Raw genomic sequence first — 27250 nt, forward strand, 5'->3', positions numbered from 1 at the left:
TTGAAAGCGGGGGACTGCACACTGCACACTGTGAGTAAAGAACTTGAACTGCACACTTGGAGTGGTCTCTGTTATTACGGCTGCATAGACATTCACAAGCACCAACTGTGCCCCGGGCATTGCTCCACCTGTGGGGAGCAGTACCACCATTGCTGCCATAACATCATCCCGGAGGCCTCACACAGCAGCGGCGGCCTAATAGCTGCATACCACAGGTGGCGTCACGAACACAACCTTTATTCAGCAAGCCACATATTTTACTGACACCCACCAGGGCCACGGAGCCGGGCCCAGCCACCACTGACTACCACCGGACTAGTCCGGCCCGGCACCGGGTGTCCCACAGCCCTGGGGTGGGCGAGTCACAATGTGGCGCCCCTGACCTGGTCAGGCACCACTGAGTACTGCACCCATGCTGGGGACAGTACAACACAGGTAATCCAGAAGGCTGACCGGGGTGTGGAACACAGGCGCATAGTGATCAGGTCTCACACATGTACCCATGAGAGGACCCCTGGGGATCCCAGGAGGGGGAAAAGCCTTCACCTTCACTGGAATAGTGGAGGGGGCCAAAAGCCTCCATCTCCTCTCAAGGGGTGTGGTAAGAGAATCTGGTTGCTAGGTGGCGTAGGCAGGCACAAAGGGAAAAGAGAAGGAGGAGTAAACAGTCTAGAGTCTGCAGCAGAGTGTGGAGGAGTGAGGAGCAGGAAAGTGAAGCTCAGACAGGAGCAGCAGTGAAGGTCCCAGATGTGAGCCGGTTCAGAGCAGAGTCCAGGGAGCTCCGAGGAGAGCTGACCCCTTCCCCTGGGCTGCTGTAGTCTGACAGCGTCCGCGCAGTGGCTACCGACGGGGGAGAACGGTCAACTAGGAGGGCTACCCGAAACCCATCTCCAGCTAGAGAGAGAGCACAGAGTGGGAAGTAAGGAGACTGCTAGGGAGTACCAGGCCCAAACGGGCGGCAGATCCCGAAGCGGAGATAGATCCAGCTTTCTTTTGCTAAACCTGCCGGTGTGGGGCTCTCAAAGCCCACGCCACAACACCACAAAAGCCGCAGCCACGTAGCCACAGTTAGGGCCCATAGCTCACAGGAGGCAAGAAGCTGGAGTGATCTGGCCCAGGCAACAAGCACACGGCAAACGAAGGGGAGTGAGGCTTCAGCAACTTCCCTGGGTGACCCCCATAGGGACTCAAAGTCGGGGTCACTCCAAACCACCGAGGGCTAAGGAAGGCGAGTTAGTAGTCACCCTCACAAGTCAGCCTGAAGGACACCTGGTTCCCGCCTGGTTCATCCCAGCTACGCCCGGGTTACTCACCCTGCCATCTGAAGTGAGTAAAAACCCTGAAAGACATCCTGCCTGTGTTGAGTCATTCTGCGCCTTGTAGTTCTACACATCTACACAGGGCCCTGGGGCTTGCCTCACTCTCAGGGGGCTATTCCAACTAACTGCACTCACCATCAGCCCCAGGCGTCCCTCAACCTGCAGTGGCGGTCCCCCCCACTGACCGCAATACTGAGAGTGGCGTCACGACAAGAAGAAGATCTCCTACCTGTGACAGATCCAGCCGAGTGGAGTCCCTGAAGGTAATGCACCGACACTACACCTGTGGGGCTTCACAACAATACACGAACAAGCCAGGGATAGGGCTGACAGAGTTCTGTCACAGTAGTAGCTAGGCAGAAGATCATGCTTATGCCTATCAAGGTTGGTCAGCAGACCGGTAAAAGGGCAAACCAGGTAACGGGGCAAAGCAACATCAATGCAATGAATGAATTTCACAGGCACTGCAAACTGTCCACTACTAAGATAACTCCTTCTCAATCACCACATTTTCCCTATATAAAATGGTAAGAGCTATATCACTTCCGGTGCGGATGTTGCGGCGAAGATAGCACTGGATAATGGTGTCCCCTGTCTCTTATCTGGCATGTGGAAAAAAGTGCTGTGGTCAGATAAGACCAAAGTAGAACTTTTTGGGCTAAATACAAAAAGCTATGTGTCATGGAAAACTAACACCCTCCCCATCCTTCTTCAGCAGGGGCAGGGAAGCTGGTCAGAGCTGATGGGAAGATGGATGGAGCTAAATACAGAACAATCCTGGAGGAAAACCTATTAGAGGCTACAAAAGACTTGAGACTGGGGCATACGTTCATCTTCCATTAGGACAACGACCATAATCTTCCTGCTAGAGCTACAATGGATGGTTTCGATCAGGGGTCTCAAACTTTGCTGGGTATCTGAGCTGCACACAGAAAATTTGAATTTTCGGGTATGTGACACCCTGGACTAGCCAGGTAGTCACAGGTAGGCCCTTACACAAACACCTCCCCCCCTTAATAAGGTGACAGCAGCCAACCTACAAAACCTTGTCACCTCCCTCAGGGTTTAATGTTCACACCAGGAGGCGGAGCCAGGTGGTTGGCCACGCCCACCGAGGAGTTCACAGGCCCTGAGGCAGGAAAAACAGTGCAGTTCCCTGTGGGGAGCAGAGGAGAGTTGTTTGGTCAGTTTGGAGTGGAGTCAAGTTCAGGGCAGCAGGCCTGAGGCTCAGGTCTGCAGCGACAACACTGACCAGTGCCGGGGTCGGAGCCCTGGTACCGTGGCAAGGAGGCAGACGGTGGTGGCCGCCCCTCAGGAGCTGGGATTACAGCCGGTGGAACCGTAAGGGACCGGGACCAGGTAGTGGCCCACCGGTACCGAACCGGGGAACAGATTGGAAACTGGAGCACCAGGAGGGGTACTCAGACCCAGTACGAGGCCCAGAAACCACTGGACCGAGTCAAATCCACTGATTGAGGACTGGACTTTAGGTCCTTTCCCACCTAAGACCCGACGGAAGACAACAGCCCAACCATAGGGATAGAAAGCCACCGCCCAGGCATCGAGATCCCACGGGCCAGCGTCTGCGGGCAAACGGGCTCTACCGGCACACACAAGCCTGGGGAGCACACTACCGTTGCTCAGGCATAGGAGTCATCATTTCTACCAAATTGAGGTGCAGGAGAAAGGCGGAAACCACCAACCTGAAAAATGGGAAAAGCGCAGCTGGCTGCGGGCACCGTCCACCATCTTATTTGGTTTACCAGAGACTCCAGCGTGTCTGTAGTAGTGAGTACAACAGTGCCTTCGGGCCGTGCACTGCGCCGCGCGGTACCGACACGCCAGCACGCATCCATTCCCCCGCCTCAGCACCTCCCTTGGGCCCCCGGGACCATCATCCCCTTACCCATGGAGGGGTCAACACCAAGCTGCGCAACACCATCCCCGGGAGCCTAGTCAATGGCAGCGGTGGTGTCCATCCATTCACCACAACCCGTGGGTTGCGTCACGAACTTAATCCCCAAACACCCGCGGCCCCGGCCGTGGATCTCTCCACAAAACACCACCCCTCATGTAGCGCCAGCATCTCCCTTTCAGAGCGATGTGACCCCCCCCTGGGTCCGGGAGGAGCTCGAGCCACCCACCAGAAATGAGCCCGGATCCGAGCGGCTCGGCTGTGGCCGAGCGCGGGGCGGTACAGGTACACAATCACATTCTTTGCAGCAAAAAAGGGACATTTTTAGTAATATTTTTTTTCTGTGAACCATTTGATCATTTTTTTTAACATTTTTGATGTGTTTATTATTTTTTTAAACGGCATTCGTCATGTGGGTTATGGTACAGTGTTATAGCTTGGGTGCCACGAGTGTTTCATGGCCTGATTTGATCTCGTAGGGCTCTTCGATCAGAAGGTCACAGTGTATATTTGATCGCAGATCCTCTTTAGTGCCTGCTTGTCACTTACCCTGAGTTGAAGCATATTTAATTCCATCTGGTGCTGAGAGGCACTAGGTACTTAAGACACTCTCTCACTAGTTGAAGTGCCTGATCAACTTTATTAGTTAGTGGTTTGTTTCCTAGCCAGCTAGTTGTCAGGTCCCCTTGTCTGCTGTGCATCCTCGTGAATGTGTACAGTGTCCTTTGCCCGTCTCCCAGCCGTCAGTATCCCTTTGTCCTTCCTTCCTAGCCATGCCATTTGCCTCAGCTGCCCAAGAAGCCTCAGCTATACTAGTGACTGTGTCCTCCCAGTCTTGGGATGAATTCTGGCTCAGTTATCCAGGTGGTTCCCATCTACACTAGTGACTGTACCTGTGTGTCCAGACCATGTTATCTGCCTCAGCTGTCCCGGTGGTCCCTGTCTGCATTAGAAACTACCTGTCTACACCAGTGTCCGTCCTTGCCCTGGGGTCAGCTGCCACATTTGACACTAGTCACTACTGACGAGTAATACGAACAGAAGAGTAGTCAGATAAGTCGAGGTCAGGTACCAGGAGGCCTCGTAGTGGAATCCAGGAGTTTACAGAGGCAAAGTCAGGTCACGATCAAAAGTCAGGTTTCCAGGAAGGAACGTAAAGAATAAAGGGAGTCAACTGGGACATGGTCAGGTAATAGTCCAAGGTTGAAATACCAGGAGGTCACACCAAGAACAGGGAGCAAGCAGAGGAGAATCAACAACAGTCCAGGATTCCCCCAATGGGTCCACTCCTGCTTGCTGCTTTACCATCTCCAGCGGTGAGCGTTACAGTTTGATCAGGTCATGGACTCCGCTGACTCTTGCTCTACAACTCTGCAGGAAATATACCAAGAGATATCACAGATGCAGGAACAGCAAAACCAAATTCTGACCCATCTACAGTCAGTGAATGTCCTCTTGAACCCTTCAGCTCCTTCTCCGCTTGTATCAGGACCCCGTTTGTCTGCCCCACTTCGCTCTGACGGCAACCCCAAGCAATGCCGATTTTTCATCAACCAGTGCACCTTGCACTTTGAACTGCTGGCCCACCAATTTTCTTCAGACCGGTCCAAAGTGGCGTTCCTCATATTGCACCTCGGTGGGGGAAGGTCTTGCTTGGGTCAATCGCATGTGGGAGAGAAATTACCCAATTACCGCTGACATACTGGAATTTCTGTAGGCCTTTCAAAACGTTTTTGATGAGATGGGTCGTGTCATGTCTGCTGCATCCCCTCTTTTGTAATTGTGCCGAGGAATCTAGACTTTGGATCAACATGCGATTCAATTCCGCACTCCCTATTCTGAACTTGGTTGGAATAATCAGGCTCTGGTGTCCACCTTTTGGGAAGATTTATCCGGGAGAATCAAGTATGAACTAGCCGGTCGTGACATTCCCATTACTCTGGATTATCTTATTTCCTTAGCCACATGGGTTGATCGCAGGATCCAGGAACAATTCGAGGAAGACTTCTGTGAAAGGAAACTTACACGCTTGGCTCCAGCCTTCCCGAGACTGTTACCTTCTTAGGTTCCACTTTCCACCCCAGTTCCTAAACCCATGCAGGTGGATGATATCAAGATGTGTGAGCCTTGGGGTTGTGCTTCTACTGTGTAGGAGCAGAGCACTTCATCCAGGCTTGTCCTTTCAGACCCAAACCCTCTTACCTTTAGTCAGTAGTGGGGTGTCCCTCGGCGAAAGCAGTTCCTCTTCTTAGTTGGCCTTGTCTGTGTATGTATCGTATAGAGGAATTCAGTTTTCTGAAACAGCTCATCTGGAGTCCAATGCTGTTGGAAGTTTCGTTCAGCGAGCTGTGTTGGATTGTTACCAGATTCCCATCCGACGCCTTCTGAAACCCTTGTCGGTATTGTCCGTGGATAGAATGCTCCTGTCCGAACCCATACGCTTAATTTCTGAGCTTGTCGAACTAGGTGTGGGAGATACGCATTCGGAGAAGATCTCCTTCCTCATTCTTCCCATTTGTCTTGTCTCTTTCTTCTAGATCTGCCTTGGCTCCGTTATCATGAGCCCATTCTGGATTGGAGATCCGATGAGGTACTCCGTGGGGGGCAGAGATGCCACGAGAAGTGTCTGGTTGATGTCCATCCGTCTAGGTCTTCTAAGGTATCATCTTGCTATCCGCTCCTGTCTCCTGCCTGTCAGCCGGCTACCATTGACTTTGTCGAGAGAAAAGAGGAATCTCAAAGTGTCCCTGAGTTCCCTGTGATATCTGTCCCGGTTGCCGATTCCGTTTCCCGGAGAAAGCCTTATTAATAATAATAATAATAATAATAATAATAATAATAATAATAAAAATAATCTTTATTTCTACAGCGTTAACATATTATGCAGCGCTTTGCAATTCAGAGGTTCATATACAAACATCGTTAAGTAACAGTTAGGGGTACTTTGCGATGCCAGTGGGGTCAAATCGAAAGTGACGCACATCTGGCGTCGCTGTTGAAATTGAAGTATGTGAATCCTTTTTACTATGATTAACGAGCGCAAAAGCGCCGAAATCGTATGATCGGTGTAGCGTCGGTCATTTCCATAATTTCAGAAGGACCGATGTTACGATGTTGTTCCTCATTCCTGCAGCAGCACACATTGTCATGATGTATTTTACCTTCTCACTGTATTTGCTGTAATACTATGTCAGGATGTGATGTCACTTTCCTTTGGTTGTACTTACTGAACACTTTGAAATGTCTTGGGATGTAAGTAACCATACCTTCCCCCCATCTCCTGTGTCTCTGGGCCCATAATGCAATTATCTCTTGTCCACACAGCCAGGGGAACTTCTCATTGTTTCGTAAGCAGTGGATAACGCCAACTACACAAACCTGTAGACATCTCGGAGCCAACCTTCTAGAATCTTCTAGTGGGCCCAACCATTGCATAGACCCCTACCCTTGAGGGGCGGGCCCACGAGCTCAAACAATTCACTCCTGTTTCTAAATGCAGTTGGGAGTTGAGTTTTTGAAGAGGAAGGGAGCGAGATCTGAATCTGCGGACAGACCTCGCCGTCCAGTGGATTGTGTGGGATTTCTGGGACTCTGAAAAGGACTATTACGTTGTGATCTGGTACTTTGGATTATCGGGAGGTGCCCCCGAATCTGTTTTATTTGGACTTGTCGTGTGCTGTTCCTGTATTCCTGTTAGTAAACCTGTTGGATCATCCTCGGCCTGTTGTCTCTCTTTGCTCTGATGTACACCCCGTCACAAACTGGTGGCAGCGGCGGGATCAGAGCAGAAGAAATGGAGGACAACAGCCAATCGACGTCTGAAACCAGAACCTCAGGATACAGGAACTGGACTGTGGCGAGTCTACAAACAAAGGCCCGTGAATTAGGTGTCGGCTACAAAGGACTCTCTAAGGAGCAACTAATTGAGGCATTGGAACACGCTTGCCTGCAAGATGGCACCGAGGAACAATTTCCACAGCAAGGGGAGCAAAGACGGGAGCCGGAGGTGAATACCCAAAAAAGTCAATGGGTTGTGTGGTACAAGGAAAAGATGGCACTGCTTGGAGATGAGGCCACCATAGAAGATAAGAGGGAGGCCATGCGTGGAGCTGAAGAGAAGGAGCGCAGGATGGAGGAGATGGCATTGCTGGATAAGCAGCTCGCTGTGGAAGCCGCGAGAGGTTCCAGACAGACTGTAACCCCAGCACCCATCATGAGGGAACTTCCCAGAGTGTCCCGCAAAGACTTCAAGCAGTTTAATGAGGCTGCTGGTGACATTGAGGGCTTCTTCCAGGACTTTGAGCATCAGTGTCGATTAATGGAAGTCCCAGAAAGGGAGCGCGTCCGGCATCTGGTTGGGCTCTTAGAGGGTGGAGCTGCTGCAGCCTATAGAGCTATGGACCCTCGGTGGAACTGTGAGTATGCGGATATTAAACAGACTATTCTAGAACATTATGCTGTAACGCCAGACACTTACAGGACTCAGTTCCGTACTCTAGCATGTGATGAGGAAGTGTCCTTCAAGATGTATGCCCACAAACTCAAACATCTGTGGCATCGTTGGTTGGAGGCAGAGGAGGCCTTAACCTTGGAGACCGTCCTCCAGGTCCTCCTAAAAGAGCAGTTTTACTTCAAGTGCCCCGCTGAGATCCGGGAATGGGTGCGTGAAAGGAGACCAGCCACTGTGGAGGAAGCTGCAGCTCTAGCTGATGAGGCTCTCACCATCAAGCCTCAGTGGAAAAAACTACTACCCAGTGAGAAAAAAAACACCAACCCCCCAACGCTGGTGGCCCCTGGTCCTTCTGGCCCCAATGTTCACCATCACCCTAGACCGTCAACTCATGGGGACCTTCGTGTGACTGTGCCTCGCATTACTCATGCTCCACCTTTGGGAATACGACGCGGAGGAAGAATCCCAGAGCGCAGATGTTATGGATGTGGGCAGCCTGGGCACATGCAATTCCAATGTCCAGGTGTTCGTAGACAGAACAGCTACAGACCGCCTTTGCCTGTTCATTACCTACAGACACCTTCACCAGGAGAAGAGCTGGATTCTGTGCCTGATGACTTGCCAAGTGACTCAGATATCCTGGCTCCCCTACCCGGAGTCTATGGGGTGCGAGCTCCAGCCACCTGTTCTTCTGATCTTCAGGACAAACATCTACAGGAGGTCGTGCTGGATGGCCAAAAAGTTGTTGGCTTCCGTGACACTGGGGCGTTCCTCACCATAGCCGATCCCCGAGTAATTCAACCACAAGCAATTCAAAAGGGACCAGGAATTGCCATTGAACTGGCAGGAGGTACCCAGAGATATATTCCAAGAGCGAGTGTGACCCTGGATTATGGCTTTGGGGCAAAACAATGTGTGGTCGGTGTGATGAGCGGCCTCCCTGCAGACGGTCTTCTAGGAAATGATGTGGGGAATCTTCATTGCCACTTTGTCGGTGCGGTAACCAGAAGTCAAGCCAAGAGAGCAGCCCATGTGGACGTGTACAACCCATCCATGGAACTGAGGCCACCAGAACTGCCATTACAGCCGGTGAGTGATTCTTCTTGTGGGGATAATATGAATGTTACTTGGGATAAAGTTCAGTTTAGACAAGAAGTAGAGACTGACCCCACCCTTGCTAGTTTTAGAACTCGGGCTGAAATAGGGCAGCTAGGGGAAAACGGAGAAAGAATTATCAGAGAAAATGGACTTCTGTATCGGGTTGCCAATGCCGACTCCCTAGATAAGCCCTGGACTTATAGCAAACAGCTGATTGTTCCTCAGAAGTACAGAATTCCCCTATTACACCTGGCTCATGACATTCCTACGGCTGGCCATCAAGGCAAAACCCGCACCGAGAGACGATTGACTCAAACTTTTTATTGGCCGGGGATTTCCCAAGCCGTGGCGCATTTCTGCCGAACTTGTGACATATGTCAGCGTAGAGGGCGACCCGGAGATCACCCAAAGGCACCCCTGCAACTGCTCCCTATAATAGAAGAACCCTTTCAAAGAGTAGCTGTTGATATCATTGGACCTCTGGCTAAACCAAGTAAATCTGGAAAGCAGTACATTCTCACTGTTGTGGACTACGCCACCCGATATCCAGAAGCCGTGGCCTTGTCAAGTATCTCTGCAGCCAAGGTGGCCGAGGCCTTGGTTATTATTTTTACCAGAGTAGGATTCCCCAGTGAGATCTTGTCGGACCAAGGCTCCCAGTTTATGTCAGAGTTGGTCCAGTGTCTGTGGCGCACCTGTGGAGTACGAGCGATCCGAACGACCCCGTATCATCCCCAAACAATTGGACTTTGTGAACGATTCAACGGCACTCTGAAGAATATGCTGAGGGCCTTCACGGACCGAGATTCAGACTGGGAGAAGTACCTACCCCATCTCTTGTTTGCCTATCGGGAAGTTCCCCAGGAGTCCACTGGGTTCTCCCCCTTTGAACTACTCTATGGAAGAAAGGTCCGAGGACCCTTAACCCTGCTCAAGGAATACTGGGAGGGGCAAGTTGAAGATACAGGAACCCCTGTTGTCCCTTATGTCCTAAAGCTGCGAGAAACCTTGGCCCAACTTGCTAGTTTTGCACAGAGTCATTTGCGTATGGCTCAAACCAGACAGAAGACATGGTATGACCGTAACGCACGCTATCGGGAGTTTGTAGAAGGACAACAAGTCTTAATGATTGTTCCCCATCGGCAGAATAAACTGCAGACCACATGGGAGGGTCCCTTCCGGGTTCTCAGAAAACTGAATGATACCAATTACCTTCTTGCTTTAGATGATCAGGGGCTAAGGCAAAAGACTGTCCATGTGAATATGATTAAGGAGTACCATGACCGGAACATTCCAATGATAGCAAGCTGTCGGTTGGCTTCAGAAGATGGTCAAGAGGATGAGGACTCTCTACCTGATCTCGTGGAAGCAGCGAGAGCCCCATCCACTGTGGAACAGGTTCCCCTGGGAGATTACCTGGACTCCTTACAGAAAATCCAGATGCTGGAAGTGCTTCAACAGAGACGGGCTGCTTTCTCATCCCAACCAGGTCGAACCACCGTCACCCAACATCATGTGGACACTCAGGGCATCCGTCCCATACAACTGGCTCCTTACCGGGTACCTGAATCAGTTCGAAACACCATGCAGCACGAACTGGAGGAGATGTTACAGCTTGGGGTAATCCAGGCCTCCCATAGCCCTTGGGCCTCCCCTGTGGTGTTAGTACCCAAGAAGGATGGGAGTACTCGATTTTGTGTGGACTATCGGCGACTAAACGACCATACCGTCAGCGATCCTTACCCAATGCCTCGTATTGACGAACTTCTAGACCGACTGGCTGGGTCCCGATATGTCACTACCTTGGATCTCAGTAAGGGATACTGGCAGATCCCTCTAACGGATGAAGGGAGAGAACGGTCCGCTTTTATAACCCCCTTTGGTCTGTATGAATTTCTAAGCATGCCTTTTGGAATGAAAAATGCCCCGGCCACCTTCCAGAGAATGGTGGATCAGATCCTCCGGGGATGTGATGACTTTGCTTGTGCCTACTTGGATGATATCGCCGTCTTCAGCCACACATGGGAGGAACATCTGAATCAAGTAGCCATTATTTTGGACCTGATTCTTGCAGCCGGCCTAACTATTCGACCCGATAAATGCCAATTGGGGATGGGGGAAGTCCAGTACCTAGGACATAGAGTGGGAGGAGGGAAGCTCCGACCTGAGCCTGCCAAAATCCAGGCTATTAGAGACTGGCCTGTACCCCAAACTAAGAAACAAGTTATGGCTTTTCTGGGCACTGCCAGTTATTACCGAAAATTTGTTTCTCATTTCAGTACTGTGGCCAAGCCTCTTACCGACCTGACCAAGAAAACAATGCCCCGGCTGGTGATCTGGACTCCAGCCTGTGATGAGGCTTTTAACCGGCTGAAGGATGCTTTGATCTGCGATCCTGTCCTGGCTGCTCCAGACTACAAGAGGAGATTCATTGTGCAAACGGATGCCTCTGCTTATGGACTGGGAGCTGTCCTCAGCCAGGTGAATGCAGCTGGGGACGAGCACCCCATCGCCTATCTCAGCCGGAAACTGCTGGACCGAGAAGTGGCCTATGCAACTGTTGAGAAGGAATGTCTGGCTGTAGTGTGGGCCCTTAAGAAACTACGGCCGTATCTGTATGGACGGGAATTCACTGTGGTTACTGATCACAATCCCCTCACCTGGCTGAACAGAGTCTCTGGGGACAATGGACGCTTACTGCGATGGAGCCTGGCTCTGCAGCCCTATAACTTTACCATACAATATAGAAGGGGCAGCCAACACCAAAATGCAGATGGACTGTCCAGGCAAGAGGAGCCTTGAGTCCTGTCAGCCATGCCTGCGTGTACTTAACCAGCGACCTGTAGAGGTCCCTAGTACGTACACAAGTTGGGAGGGGAAGGGATTGTCATGATGTATTTTACCTTCTCACTGTATTTGCTGTAATACTATGTCAGGATGTGATGTCACTTTCCTTTGGTTGTACTTACTGAACACTTTGAAATGTCTTGGGATGTAAGTAACCATACCTTCCCCCCATCTCCTGTGTCTCTGGGCCCATAATGCAATTATCTCTTGTCCACACAGCCAGGGGAACTTCTCATTGTTTCGTAAGCAGTGGATAACGCCAACTACACAAACCTGTAGACATCTCGGAGCCAACCTTCTAGAATCTTCTAGTGGGCCCAACCATTGCATAGACCCCTACCCTTGAGGGGCGGGCCCACGAGCTCAAACAATTCACTCCTGTTTCTAAATGCAGTTGGGAGTTGAGTTTTTGAAGAGGAAGGGAGCGAGATCTGAATCTGCGGACAGACCTCGCCGTCCAGTGGATTGTGTGGGATTTCTGGGACTCTGAAAAGGACTATTACGTTGTGATCTGGCACTTTGGATTATCGGGAGGTGCCCCCGAATCTGTTTTATTTGGACTTGTCGTGTGCTGTTCCTGTATTCCTGTTAGTAAACCTGTTGGATCATCCTCGGCCTGTTGTCTCTCTTTGCTCTGATGTACACCCCGTCACACACATCACTGTGTGTGAAGCCGCAAGAGCGAGGAACATCGCCTTACCTGCGTCCCAGCTGCAATGAGGAAGGAAGGATGTGGGCGGGATGGTTACGTCCCGCTCATCTCCGTCCCCTGCTTCTATTGGCCGCCTACCGTGTGACTTCGCTGTGACGCTGCACGACCCGCCCTCTTAGGAAGGAGGCGGTTTGCCGGCCAGAGCGACGTCGCAGGGCAGGTAAGTGCATGTGAAGCTGCTGTAGCAATAATATTCGCTACAGGAGCTATCACAAGATATCGCAGCTGCGACGGGGGCGGGGACTATCGCGCTCGGCATCGCTACCATCGGCTTGCGATGTCGTAGTGTGCAAAGTACCCCTTAGTCAGGGCTGTATTTTGCCTTCGTGCTGCCCTAGGCACTTTAAGTGGTCGCGCCCCTTATTGACAACATAAAACTGAGTTTTCGCACACGACATCTGTTTAAGGCAGATCTACTCTGTAAAACACTTTAAGGCTATGTGCGCACGTTGCGTACAGTTCACTGCAGAAATTTCTGCAGTGATCTGAAGAGCACATGTGCGCTTCTAATCGCTGCAGAAAATGTCCGTAGTGAGCGCCGATTCCATGCGCTCTGCCTGCAGCTCCTGCCATAGACAGAGCGGGAGCTGCCGGCAAAGCGCAGGAAAGAAGTGACATGTCACTTCTTTTTACGCAGCGCTTCGGCAGTAGCCGAAGCGCTGCGCTCTAAAGCGCCATGCGCGCACGGCCCCTGCACAATCTCCATAGACTGTGCAGGGGACGCAGGACGCATGCAGTTACGCTGCGCTACAAAGCGCAGCATAACTGCATGTATTTGCGCAACGTGCGCACATAGCCTAAAAAGTATCAATGAGAAACGAAGGGCACTAATTCCCCCCCCCAATGGGGATCACCACGGGCACATCAAAACATAGCATGGGTATAAAATATTTCCACCACACCGTCCCCACTTACATACTGTGACTGTCACACTGCCCCTAATAGACTACACACTGCCCTCCCTTATAAATTATACCCACCACACCTTCCTCAATTATGAAATATGATCTGCACATTGTCCTCACATCATGCTGCCCCCTCCTCACAATGTCCCATGCATGCTGCCCCCTCCTCACAGTGTCCCATGCATGCTGCCCCCTCCTCACAATGTCCCATGCATGCTGCCCCCTCCTCACAATGTCCCATGCATGCTGCCCCCTCCTCACAATGTCCCATGCATGCTGCCCCCTCCTCACAGTGCCCCATGCATGCTGCCCCCTCCTCACAGTGTCCCATGCATGCTGCCCCCTCCTCACAGTGTCCCATGCATGCTGCCCCCTCCTCACAGTGTCCCATGCATGCTGCCCCCTCCTCACAGTGCCCCATGCATGCTGCCCCCTCCTCACAGTGCCCCATGCATGCTGCCCCTCCTCACAGTGTCCCATGCATGCTGCCCCCTCCTCACAGTGTCCCATGCATGCTGCCCCCTCCTCACAGTGTCCCATGCATGCTGCCCCCTCTTCACAGTGTCCCATGCATGCTGCCCCCTCCTCACAGTGTCCCATGCATGCTGCCCCCTCCTCACAGTGTCCCATGCATGCTGCCCCCTCCTCACAATGTCCCATGCATGCTGCCCCCTCCTCACAATATCCCATGCATGTTGCCCCCTCCTCACAGTGTCCCATGCATGCTGCCCCCTCCTCACAGTGTCCCATGCATGCTGCCCCCTCCTCAAAGTGTCCCATGCATGCTGCCCTCTCCTCACAGTGTCCCATGCATGCTGCCCTCTCCTCACAGTGTCCCATGCATGCTGCCCTCTCCTCACAGTGTCTCATGTATGCTGCCCCCTCCTCACAATGTCCCATGCATGCTGCCCCCTCCTCAGTGTCCCATGCATGCTGCCCCCTCCTCAGTGTCCCATGCATGCTGCCCCCTCCTCACAGTGTCCCATGCATGCTGCCCCTTCCTCACAGTGTCCCATGCATGCTGCCCCCTCCTCACAGTGTCCCATGCATGCTGCCCCCTCCTCACAATGTCCCGTGCATGCTGCCCCCTCCTCACAGTGTCCCGTGTATGCTGCCCCCTCCTCACAGTGTCCCGTGCATGCTGCCCCCTCCTCACAGTGTCCCGTGCATGCTGCCCCTCTCCATGAGCTCCTAATGCTGCCTTCCTCTTTTCCATAATGACACCTCCATGCTGCCCCATTCATCATACTAAGACCACCACACTAGCGCTTATGCTGAGACCCACACACACACACACACACTACCCCACTCTTGATATTGACTCCTCTACATTGTTCCACTCCATACTGAGCCCACACATGCTGCCCCTTCTCCATAATGAGCTCCCAATGCTGCCCCCCTCTTATTCTGAGTCCTTACACTCCCCCCATCGATATTGTCATTGCTCTATCCCTCAACCCTTGTCCTCTGTCTCTAGCATTGGCCCCTCTCTCCCATTCCCCCAGCAGCAGCCTCTCTCCCCCCGCATCAGCCTCTCTCCCCCCAGCCTCCCCCAGCATCAGCCTCTCTCCCCCCAGCCTCCCTCAGCATCAGCCTCCCTGCTCCCAGCTTACCCCAGCATCAGCCTCCCTCCTCCCCCAGCCTCAGCCTCCCTCCTCCCCCAGCCTCAGCCTCCCTCAGCCTCCCTCCTCCAAGTCTCCCTCAGCATCAGCTTCCCTCCTCCAAGCCTCACCCTCCCCCTCCCAGCCTCCCCCAGCATCAGCCTCCCTCAGCATCAGCCTCCCCCTCCCAGCCTCCCCCAGAATCAGATTCTCTTCTCCAAGCCTCCCCCACAGCTTCAGCCTCTCTCTCCCCCCAGCCTCAGCCTCTCTCTCCCCCCAGCCTTAGCCTCTCTCTCCCCCCAGCCTTAGCCTCTCTCTCCCCCCAGCCTCCCCCCAGCCTCAGCCTCTCTCCCCCCAGCCTCAGCCTCCCTCTCTTCCCAGACTCCCCCCAGCCTCAGCCTCTTTCTCTTCCCAGCCTCTCTCTCTTCCCAGCCTCCCCCCAGCCTCAGCCTCTCTCTTCCCAGCCTCCCCCCAGTCTCAGTCTCTCTCTCTTCCCAGCCTCAGCCTCTCTCTCTTCCCAGCCTCCCCTCAGCCTCTCTCTTCCCAGCCTCTCTCTTCCCAGCCTCAGCCTCTCTCTCTCTTCCCAGCCTCCCCCCAGCCTCTCTCTTCCCAGCCTCCCTCTCTTCCCAGCCTCTCTCTCTTCCCAGCCTCCCCCAGCCTCAGCCTCTCTCCCCCCAGCCTCCCCTTGCATGATTACAGTGGACAAAAAGAGGCATCGCAATTTGCAACGATCATCAACTAACCTGTAAGGAGCTCATACATTCTAGGCTCTGCCTCTGCCTTACCTGCTCCGGTGCCCGCCGTCCTGCTCTGGCTGGCTCCTCTTCTGGCTTGCTCCAGCTGCAGACGCGTCCTCCTCCGCGGCGTGTGTCATCTGCAGGATTGGACGCTGCAGCACGGGGCAGTGAGTTGACTGTCGCGCCCGCGCGCCTCTGACCCCGGAAGTGCAGGCCATGGAACTTCCGGGGTTAGTCAGCTCACTATGCCTGGCGCCCGCCATGTATTTAAATAGACAGCAGAAGTGCGCCTGTCCTCCCTCCCAACCCCCCCCCCCCCCGGAACACAGCCGAGTGTAACGGAGGGAGGGACGGGGGGCGGGGATGTAAAAAAAAAAAAAAAAAAAAAAAAAATTATATTTTTTTTTTTTTTTTTGCTGCCAGAAAGTGCCGCCCCCCGCAACGTGCCGCCCTAGGCACGGGACCACGGGTGCCTAGTGGCAAATACGGCCCTGCCCTTAGTGAAAGTACAATAACTAAAGCAAAATTAATGACACCCTTGCTCGTAAGAGCTTACAATCTACAATGAGGTGAGATGGAGGTGATACAAGGTACAGGTGCTTATTTACAATGAGGGTCCAGCTATCTCGAAGAAATGGGGGATAGATAAAGGCTGCATGAGCCAGTCATAAGCCAATTGTTGTGATGCTTTTGGGTGCGGTGGAGTTTAATGGAGAATTATGTTCTGAGAAATATATATGAATTGACTTCGATTAGGGAGAGTGATAGGCGACCTTAATAAGATGTTCCTAGAGATTGTCTGAAGCTGTGTAAGTTGTGGTTCATTCTAGTTTCTTGGGGTAGAGCATTCCAGAGGATTGGTGCAACTCGGGAGAAGTCTTGGAGCCGGAAGTGGGAGGTTCGGGTTAGTGTGGATGTTAGTCAAAACTCATTTGCGAAGAGTAGACAACTGGTAAGGTGATAGACAGTGATGACAGTGGAGATGTACGGGGGTGCCGCACTGTGGAGAACTTTGTGGGTGAGAACACTCAATTTAAATTGTATTCTATGATGTATGGGCAGCCAGTGCAATGACTGGCACAGAGCGGAAGCATCCGAGTATTGGTTGGCCAGATAGGGGACCCTGGCTGCAGCGTTAAGGATGGACTGGAGAGGGGAAAGTTAGGTTAGGAGTAGAGTTGAGCGCGGTTCGAGGTTCGAGGTTCTCCAGTTCTAGGCTCGAGTGATTTTGGGGGCTGTTCTAGATAGAACTAGAACTCGAGCTTTTTGCTAAAGCTCGATAGTTCTAGATACGTTCGAGAACGGTTCTAGCAGCAAAAAGACCAGCTAATTCCTAGCTGGCTTTCCGCTGTAATAGTGTAAGTCACTCTGTGACTCACACTATTATGACATTTCAGTGTATAGTGTGCGGGAACAGTGCATTCAGATCACTGCTGTATGGATAATGGCGATCGCCATTTTTTTTTTTTTCCTTGTCTTCCTTCCCTAAGCGCGCGCGTGTAGTGGGGCGGGCCAGCATGTCAGCCAATCCCAGACACACACACAGCTAAGTGGACTTTTAGCCAGAGAAGCAACGGCATGTGTGATAGGATGTCCATGTCACATGTCCCTGCATTATAAAAACGAGTATCTGCCCGTCCGGACGCCATTATCTCTTCTGCGTCCTTGGTGTCAGTCACCGCTGGCGCAGCGCCTATCTCCGATACTGCTGTATATGCTCCATACACAGCGCTGTACAGCATAGGGATAGCACTTTCTATCAGTCCTTTTAAGGGTTCATACCGGCAGGGTCAGAGCCATAGGTGACAGGTCCGTGAAAACAGAGTTTAACAGCTACACAAGATGACAGCGTCTGTGTAGCTAAGGTCAGGGATTTCCTCGCTGCATTTCCCCATTAGGAGGGATAGAAAGGCAGGCTTCCTTTCCTCTACCCAGACCCACAACCCTGCCACTGTACCATCCTGCCCTTTGCACACTCAAACTCATTGTTACTAAGCCATTATACTAGCAAACACTGAGTGAACCTAGTGTCATCCTAAACGTGGCTATTGGACTTCTGTATAGTCCCAGTAGTGCAAAGATATTTGCAGCACCTCTGCCTGCATTGCACACTCCAACTCATTGTTACTAAGCCATTATACTAGCAAACACTGAGTGAACTTAGTGGCATCCTAAACGTGGCTATTGGACTGTTGTATAGTCCCACTAGTGCAAAGATATTTGCAGCACGTCTGCCTGCATTGCACACTCAAACTCATTGTTACTAAGCCATTATACTAGCAAACACTGAGTGAACTTAGTGGCATCCTAAACGTGGCTATTGGACTTCTGTATAGTCCCACTAGTGCAAAGATATTTGCAGCACGTCTGCCTGCATTGCACACTCAAACTCATTGTTACTAAGCCATTATACTAGCAAACACTGAGTGAACTTAGTGGCATCCTAAACGTGGCTATTGGACTGTTGTATAGTCCCACTAGTGCAAAGATATTTGCAGCACGTCTGCCTGCATTGCACACTCAAACTCATTGTTACTAAGCCATTATACTAGCAAACACTGAGTGAACCTAGTGGCATCCTAAACGTGGCTATTGGACTTCTGTATAGTCCCACTAGTGCAAAGATATTTGCAGCACGTCTGCCTGCATTGCACACTCCAACTCATTGTTACTAAGCCATTATACTAGCAATTTATGCTGCCAGTTTAAGGGCCGTAGTTGCATTGTCAGTGATAATTATTGTTGTTTATTCTGCTGTTAATAAAGCTAGACCACCGCTGCAATCTACACCACCTCTCAATTTTTACTACCACATTTTAAGTGCACAATCTTGTCGCAATCAAAATGAGTGGCAAAATGACAGATGCTGGTGGAAAGGGGAAGAGGCGTGTTGGAAAAGGAAAAAAAGGGTTTGTCCGTGGGGAAGGTGGCAAAGCTCCTTTAACATCTGCTGAAGATAGACCATCTTCCAGCAAAAGTAAGATGTCTACTACTTACCGTGGACAATCCGATGTGCTCCCTTTTTTACGGACACGAACAACTGGAACAAAGGTAGATGATGGCCAAAAAAGGAAAATGCTTGAATGGATCTCAAGTGGTCCAACAAGTGCCTTCTCCGCCACCTCAACTACCGCATCCAAAAAACACCAGTCCTCTGAGTTGTCATCCCAATCAAACTTGCTTTCTCCCAGCTCTGAAGTCTCCATCCGCCCTGCACAGTATGGTGGAACCGAGATGGCTGAGTCTGCAGAGCTGTTCAGTCACACTATAGCCTGGGAATCAGAGGTCTGCTCCCAAGCTACAGTGAGTACAGACCAGGAAATGGTCTGCAGTGATGCCCAGAACCTTTGTGACTCAGATTCAGGCCGTAATGACCAAGTTTCTGAGCATAATGTTGACCCTTATTCAAACTGAAACACCTGTTGTAATAGACAATGAGGAACATACTGATGACGATGAGACACAGATACAAGATTGGGATGACAACTTAAATATTCGGTCAGGGCAAGAAGAGGCTCGGTCTGAGGGAGAGGGGAGGGTAAACACAACAATTGATGAGGAAGTTCTAGATCCCACCTACTGTCAACCCACAGTCAGGCCCTCGAGGAGGTCAACAGAGACGGTGGAGGAGGATGCAACTGACGACGAAGTTACCTTGTGCCTTCCTGGACAGAGTAGGAGTACAGGTAGCACGTCTACAACTGCATCCTCAGCCACCACTGTGCCTCTGAGCACTAGTCGGGGTGGATCAGCAGGTCGCATGCCCTCTAAGCCTTGCCTAGCCTGGTCCTTTTTTGACATAGCAAAAGATCGCCCAAATTATGCGATCTGTAAAATTTGTCATGATTCTGTTAGTAGAAGGCAAAACCTCAGCAGTTTGACAACTTCTTCCATGAATCGTCACATGAATAAATATCATATGTCCCGGTGGGAAGCTCACCGTGCTGCAATGCGGCCTAGCGGAGCGAACCATCCACCGCCTGCCCCTTCTAGTGCATCCGCACACTCTTCATCTTCTAGGACTGTGGGGACAGCTGTCTGAGGTTGACTTTATCCCTCTGTAAGCTCTTGGCTACCGAAATGCTGTCTTTCCGCCTGGTGGACACACAGGATTTTAGAGACCTTATGTCTGTCGCTGTGCCCCAGTACCAGATGCCCAGTCGCCACTACTTCTCTAAGAAAGGTGTGCCCGCGCTACACCAGCATGTCGCACACAACATCACCGCTTCCTTGAGAAACTCTGTGTGTCAACGGGTGCATTTCACCACCGATACTTGGACCAGTAAGCATGGACAGGGACGTTACATGTCGCTGACTGGGTACTGGGTAACTATGGTGATAGATGGTGAAGGGTCTGCTGCAAAAGTCTTGCCGTCCCCACAACTTGTGTGTCAATCCTCTGTCTGTCCAAGTTCCGCCACTGCTTCTGCCTCCTCCACCTCATCTGGGTCCTCCACCACCGCCCCAAGCCTGCCTGGTCAGGCCACCAGCGTTCGCACTGTGCAGAAGGAATCACGCACCCCTCATTACTATGCTGGCAGCAGAGCGCAACGGCATCAGGCGGTCTTTAGCTTGACATGTCTTGGGAATAAGAGTCACACAGCTGAGGAGTTGTAGTCAGCTCTGCGGTCCGAGTTTAATAAATGGTTGTCTCCACTCAACCTGCAGCCTGGTAAGGCCGTGTGCGACAATGCTGCAAACCTGGGTGCGGCCCTTCGCCTGGGCAAGGTGACACACGTGCCTTGTATGGCTCAAGTGTTGAACCTTGTCGTCCAGCAATTTAAGTCTTTCGGCCTGCCGGTTCATCGCCTGAAATGCGATGTGCCGACACGCTGGAATTTGACTCTCCACATGTTACAGCGACTGTGGCAGCACCGCGGAGCCCTGGTGCAATACGTTATGATGTATAGCCTGGGCCAACGAGATGCAGAGGTGGGCAGATCACCCTGATGGAGTGGTCTCAGATCAAGGACCTATGCACCCTTCTGCACAGTTTCGACATGGCGACGAATATGTTTAGCGCTGACAATGCCATTATCAGCATGACAATTCCAGTCATAAACACTATTCGGAGTCAGGGGGTGAGACAACAGGAAGGGGAGGAACTACAGGAGGATTCATATGCGCAAGACACAACAACATCACCAAGGTCCAGACGTTCATCATCACCAAGGCGCCAGGCATGGGACCATGGGGGACAGGGATCAACAAGGGCGCATAGTAGCAGGCGAAATGTTGAGGAAGGTGCAGGAGAACATGAAGAAATGGATGACGAACTGTCCATGGACATGGAAGACTCAGCGGATGAGGGAGACCTTGGTCAAATTTCAGTTGAAAGAGGTTGGGGGGAGATGTCAGAGGAAGAAAGAACGGTTAGCACCTCTATGCTACAAACACAGCGTGGACTTGGTCCGCATGGCTGCGCAAGACACATGAGCGCCTTCTTGCTGCACTACCTCCAACATGACCCTCGTATTGTCAAAATTAGAAGTGATGATGACTACTGGCTTGCCACACTATTAGATCCCCGGTACAAGTCCAAATTTTGTGACATAATTCCAGCCATAGAAAGGGACGCACGTATGCAGGAGTATCAGCAGAAGCTTTTACTCGATCTTAGCTCGGCTTTTCCACCAAACAACCGTGCAGGTGCAGGGAGTGAATCTCCCAGGAGTATCTCCAAATGAACATCGATGCCATGACTTTGCAAATGGAGCCTTGCTCATTTTGGGCTTCAAATCTTGAAAAATGGCCAGAGCTCTCCAGTTACGCCTTGGAGATTTTGTCGTGTCCAGCTGCCAGCGTTGTCTCAGAACGTGTCTTCAGTGCTGCTGGGTGTGTGCTGACAGATAAGCGCACGCGTCTGTCCAGTGACAATGTGGACAGACTGATGTTCATCAAAATGAACAAGTCATGGATCCACAAGGAATTTACTACCCCTGTGTCATCCTGGGGAGAGTAAATGCTTGTGGATTTGGAATGTGCTTGATGCAAATCAAAACATCCTGTTTGCAACTAGGGCACAAGTGCTGCCACTGATGGGGTGTCTGTGTGGCCCAATTTTTGGAAAAAAGGGAGACTCCGCTTGGAGTAACCCTTGCTTACAGTGTTTTTAAAAAGGAGCCAAGATGAACAGAGCTGGGATCAGGAAAGACTTTGCTACCTACCCCGGTGTCATCCTGGGGACGGTTAATTATGGCGGATTTTTGAATGTGCTTGATGCAAATCTAGCTGTGAAGTGTACAACTGGGGCACAACTGCTGCCACTGAAGGGGTGGGTGTGTGTGTGGCCCAATTTTTGGAAAAAAGGGAGACTCCGCTTGGAGTCACCTTGCGGTGTTTTACATGATTTTAGAAGGGCGTGCCATGCCTATATCTGTGTCTCCTCCTCTTTTTCCTTGTCCAGCTCTTTTATTTTCCCATGTGTTTGTGTTGTGTTGTGAGTTGTTTGTCACCTTTGAGGGTGTTTTCTAGGTGTTTTTATGTGTTTGTGAATGCCTGCCATTGTTTCCTATGCGGTTCGAGTTCGGTTCGTCGAACGTTCAACGAACTGAACTCGAACGGGACCTCCGTTCGACGAACCGAACTCGAGCCGAACCACGACCGGTTCGCTCATCTCTAGTTAGGAGTAGGTGAGAGGTTTTGAGAGGTGAGAGGTTTTGTTGTTCCATGGTGAGTAAGGGGCAGATTCTAGAGATGTTCTTCGGGTGCAAGCGACAAGAGCGCTCGAGAGATTGTATATAGGAGGTGAAGGAAGATCGGTGTCAAGCATAACATATCCTTCTGGCCTGGTGAAGAACTGGCATAAGGTGGGGTACTGTATCACCAGCATCCCTGCATTGCTCGCCCTTTCTATAGGGATGCCCACTCAGTCACCACCATGCTGCCTGGCTTCCCCGCAGTCTTCCACGTGAATGTTCTCTGCAGCCTACAACACACATCCAGCTGAAGCAAGGCAGGCCGCACCACCCTCGGTGGCAATCCTCAGCTCATGGAGCACTTACCAGCTTTCCCCGCCGGCTGCCGCATCCTTGCCACCTCCGCGCTTTGTGTTGCCTGCAGCAGTGTGATGAGTTCCCAGAGTGATGACCTCATGACTCTGCTGGGCCCCGGGATGACACACCGTCACCCTGCTCTGTTCCACTGACCCTCCTGCCTCCAGCACACATGGCTAATTTGCATGTGACATCCATGAAGTGCTTCAACTGCAACTTAGCGATGTGTTGTAGCCGAAGCAAGACTGCCAGGCCCCTCTTCAACGAATGTGACTGGGGCCCAGTGAAGAGGGGGGCCAAGGGCTTCATAAAGCTAAGTAATTACTCTGGCCCAGCGGGGCTCCTTTCTTCACCGGGCCCCATACACCAGTCATGGTTGTAATGTCCTGAAAGCAGCCTTGTATTTAAGTATAAAGCATCATTAGGCAGCTCTCTGTGCAGTCTAGTCATATATTTATACATAGTAAATAGATCATCCTGCTATAAGAAATCAATACTCCCAAACATCTTTGAAAACCATCCCTCAATCTGGTAACACCTAACACCATGATGGGAAGTTACCTACACCAATTAAAGTTACATTTAATGACCTTGATGGGTCCCATGGTCTTGCCTTAATAATAATCAGTTGAGACCTTCCATTGTTTCTAATAGACTCCCTAAAAGTTGTCCTACTAGTGGAAACTTTTGTTAGATTTATCAGTTTGAACCATGTCCAAAGATTATCAAGTATATTGTAATGCAAGTCCCTATTTACGGATAGGACAGACGGAAGAATAGTCAGGGAAGTCAGAGTCTGGTAACAGAATGACACGTACGGGTACAGGGAATACACAGAAGCATAGTCAGGCCACAATCCGAGTCAGAATTCCAGGAGAGCACGTAATAAATTTAGGGTGAAAACTGTGACATGGTCAGGTAACGGTCCGAGGTCAAAAGCCAGGAGGAGTCAAACAATGGTCTGGAGTCAAGAAACAAAGATCAGAACACATGCAGAAACACACGAAAACAGCACAACTACAGAACCAGAATGTACGACTAGCAATGTTCTGGGAGAGCATGCTCAGTAAAGAAGCAGAGCAATTACTAGGAAGATGGAACACCTGAGAAATCAGCACTTTCCAGAACCAGCATGGAATCCTGCACTGTCAATCAACCTGCCAGCTCAGTAGCTCAGGAAAACACCGCAGAGCATCTCCTAATGTGCAAGATGCTCTGCACAGAGGAATCGTATCACTGCCGGCTCTGTAGTGCAGCAGAGCATTACCTGTATACAAAATGCTCCGCACATAGGAATCGTGACACCATCCCTCAATCTGGGAACACCTAACACCATGATGGGAAGTTACCTACACCAATATTAGTTATATTCCCTGAACCTTGATGGGTTCTATGGTCTTGCCTTAGTAACAATCGGTTGAGACCTTCCATTGTTCTTACTAGTAGACGTTTTCCTACTAGCGGAACAGAAGATTTTGTGTTAAATTCATCAGTTTGAGTCATGTCCAAAAATTATTACTTACATATTGTTTTTTAAGTTGATAAAATTATGTAGGCATCTTTTGATAACACTTCGTCCTTGTCTTCTACTTCTGCCAAGAAGCTGTTGTCATGTGAAGGCCAACACTTCACGTCAGACAATTTTCTGGACGTGAAACTCTTGAGTCACTTTAATCAGAATTTTAATCACTCAATTCCTCATGTGGAAGTAGAAACCTACCCATGAACCCCTTCGATCCGTCATTGCTTCATCACATATGTCTATGTATTTTTATAGACTTCTGCTTGGCCATTCGACTTTCACGGCGTTGCGGAATTTTTTTTCCTCCAGCGATACTGGAATTACCCGCACCTCCCCTCCAATATGTCAGTTTCCATTAAACTTAGTCTGGTTCCATTTACCACCAAATCCTCTGACCCCCATATCTAGAAATATATAATGTTTCTGGGCTATCAACCGATGATGAGAAATCAGTTCCTTGTAGAAGAGATAGAGTTGGCTTGTAATATATCCTTCGCGCAGGAATGTGATGCAGATGTGTCCCCGTGTGAGTGTGTGTATGCACCTCCGAGAGGTACCATAACCTCCAGTAATAATTTGACATCACGTTTCCTCTTCAAAAGAATAAATTAAAGTGCTTCATTTTTAGATCTGGAAACCATTACGGGGGTCTCGGGAGAGAGGCAAGAAACTCAAAGCGAGGCAGAAGACGAGAGGGAACTGTAGATCAGGTATAGAGTTTAGTGTGTGATATGGAATATCATATGAAATGGTTACATTGCAGAAAACATGTGGCCGGGTTTATCAAGGATAACGTCATTTAATTTCAGCCTATTTATATTGGAGGGTTCTGTTCTGTGTTTTTAGTCAGGTGTTGTGTGGGGGGTTTATGGCTTTTTTAAGAAACCAAATATTCTTAGAAAGTTATTTAATGTGATGTTGTTAAAACCTAAGGTCAATGTTTACTTGACAAAGTTTCCAAACAGTCTATGTTCACATTTGGAGGTCGTCACCATGAAATTCAATTGATTTTACAGTGAGCGTTGTTCTTCTTATTACAGGAATATTTACAAAGTAAAAAAATGCAACCCAGTATCTATTTGCAAATTAAAGAGTGTTGACAATGACCCCCTCGAAATACCCCTTGCGAGCCATGTGTTTGCACCTTGACTTTACTGGCGACATTCTCAGGTAGTTGTTGTTCTTTGGGTTGAGCATGCGCACTGGTGTATATTTATAGTGTGGCGCCCCTGAGGCTTCAGTCGCCACAGGGTACTGTATCTCATTTAAGGTGCAGTATTCATCTCGGGTGAGGAGGTTAATCACTGGTGTTTCCACATTTAACCTTACATACAGCTTAGGTGCCTTCTCACTGGGGATTGCACTAGGGTAGGCTGGGGGTGGCCATCACGAGGCATGGGACTTTTCCGATCACTAGACCAACCACAGGGGGTGCGGGTACCACTTGGGGTAGAAGTAGGAGCAACCTTCACACAATAGTCAGTCAAGTCGGGACTAGAGTTCTGGCAACACGACACCAGTTTCTTCAACTTTTTTCTTCTCAGAGCCTGAGGCTTGGAGCAGAAAGCTCAGCCTGGGTTCTTCACTTTATCAAGGGGTAACCCTTGTGAAAGGACGCACTCTGACACCGGTGTTGACCTCCGACTTACCCAGGATCGGCTGGGGCCATCACGGCAGAAATCGGCACTCTTAGGGTGGCTATCATACAGTGAAAGTAAAGACCTTGAACCGCATTCACTGTGTCAGCCCGTCATTGCTGCGCCGGCGCCCCGCACTTCATCACCAATGGCCACTACTACCACCATCATCCTCCCTGGGGCCTAGCTCCACCTGTGAGGAGCTGAGCCATCCGAGCTGCGTTACCATCCGCCACAGAGGACCTCTACCGCAGCGGTGGCTAATCCCTGGCCGCACACCATAGGTGGCGTCACGAGACAACTACTCCCAACATCCTCAACCCCTTCATCATCATCATCCCCATCTTCCATCCCTTTTACTGACACTGACGGGGTCACAAAACTGGGCAGGGCTACTCGTGATATCCCCTGACCCTCACCGGCCCGGTGACGAGTATTCCCAAGATCCCGTGGGGCCCGTCAATAGCACATGCGCTGTGTACACAACTGTGCATGCCCTATTGCTGAAGCTCCTCATTTTGCATCGTCTCTGCTTGACTGTGTTTCAGCATCAGCCAAGTGAGCACAGAAAACCAAAGCTGCCCCCATTGTATCAGCGCAATTCAGTTCTTCGACAGCAGCCAATTGAGCTAGAAGACCAAAGCTCCTCACTTTGTATAAGCACCTCGGAGCTGCATGGCAGCAGCTGAGCAATAGCAGATGACAAAATCTTCCCATCTTGTACCAGCATAGCTCAGCTCTGTGACAGCAGTTGTGAGATAGCCCTAGTCTATTGACTTTCATCTCACCGCTCCAAATCTCCCGTGTCCAATCTTCCACTTTTTGTACTTTTCTGTAATCTCGACCAACGCTTCTTATGACGTTATTGAAGTCGCGGCTTCTTCTCCTTTTTTCGGGCCACCATTCCAGACTTGTGTAACGCGCGTCGCTCGGTGCTTGCATGGACTTCTATGATCTCACTATTACAAAGCATACGAGCCGCCTCCACTGCTGGGTTTGTTTTCCAAGAACTGATAGATCCTGTGATGAGCCACTTGTTGACTTGACTTGATATTTTGCCTTTACGTCCACTTCTTGGCTTTTAAATAAATGGACAGTGTCCCGAACTGGGCCGGGGGAGTCACTCGGACTTCCCTTCACTCATTCGCGACCCTGTCAATCTGTGATGAAATCGTACCTTACAGCACCACCCTGATGTCTCTAATACGTCAGAGCAATCATTGAAGGGAGGAGGGGATGGAAAACAAACCAGCACTGATGTCTGTAAAATTCTTCTTTATTTGTTACAAAATCATCTTAAAATCGAGATGGATCAATCCTTCCAGAAGCCCCGGTTCCGCCTTACGCGTTTCAGAGAAAAAACTCCTTAATCATAGGCAAATCACATTTGCCTATGATTAAGGAGTTTTTTCTCTGAAACGCGTAAGGTGGTATCGGGGCTTCTGGAAGGATTGATCCATCTCGATTTTAAGATGATTTTGTAACAAATAAAGAAGAATTTTACAGACATCA

Source organism: Anomaloglossus baeobatrachus, chromosome 2, assembly GCF_048569485.1.
Source record: "Anomaloglossus baeobatrachus isolate aAnoBae1 chromosome 2, aAnoBae1.hap1, whole genome shotgun sequence".
NCBI classification, from domain to species: Eukaryota; Metazoa; Chordata; class Amphibia; order Anura; family Aromobatidae; genus Anomaloglossus; species Anomaloglossus baeobatrachus.